Raw genomic sequence first — 380 nt, 5'->3', positions numbered from 1 at the left:
GGATATACTCGCATTTATATTAATCATCGATTTGTTATTATAAATTCTCCACCTCATAAACATTTGGCCATTATAATGAGTAGTTGTTTAGATATACTGATCCATAAAACTGCAACGAAAGTATATATCTATATACTTTAAGGAAACCTAAAAAATGCTGAACTTCCGTATTATATACCATCTTATACACGAAATATTTACAACCCATTTACTTTCCGTATTTTCCTTTTAAATCACATTCTTTAATTTGGATTATGCTCCACAATGTTTTATATAGAAAGTTACATATTTCATAATTTTATTATGCGCAAAAAGCTGGTTCATTAGATGACAATGAATCATTTTGAAAACATTCAGCATTTTTCATCTCAAAACTGAAA

The 380-nt window shown here is 27.4% G+C and overlaps 1 protein-coding gene across 1 annotated transcript in view; it reads right to left on the bottom strand.

Annotated features, from left to right (window-relative positions):
* The window catches only part of LOC119591442 (SET domain-containing protein SmydA-8-like), a 22,243-nt gene that overhangs the window by 2,015 nt on the left and 19,848 nt on the right, over positions 1–380 (bottom strand). The gene's annotated exons all lie outside the window — the stretch shown is intronic.

This window comes from Penaeus monodon, chromosome 28 (genome assembly GCF_015228065.2).
Source record: "Penaeus monodon isolate SGIC_2016 chromosome 28, NSTDA_Pmon_1, whole genome shotgun sequence".
NCBI lineage: Eukaryota > Metazoa > Arthropoda > Malacostraca > Decapoda > Penaeidae > Penaeus > Penaeus monodon.
Note: the sequence above shows the minus strand (reverse complement) of the source record. Positions and strands in the feature narration are given on the sequence as shown.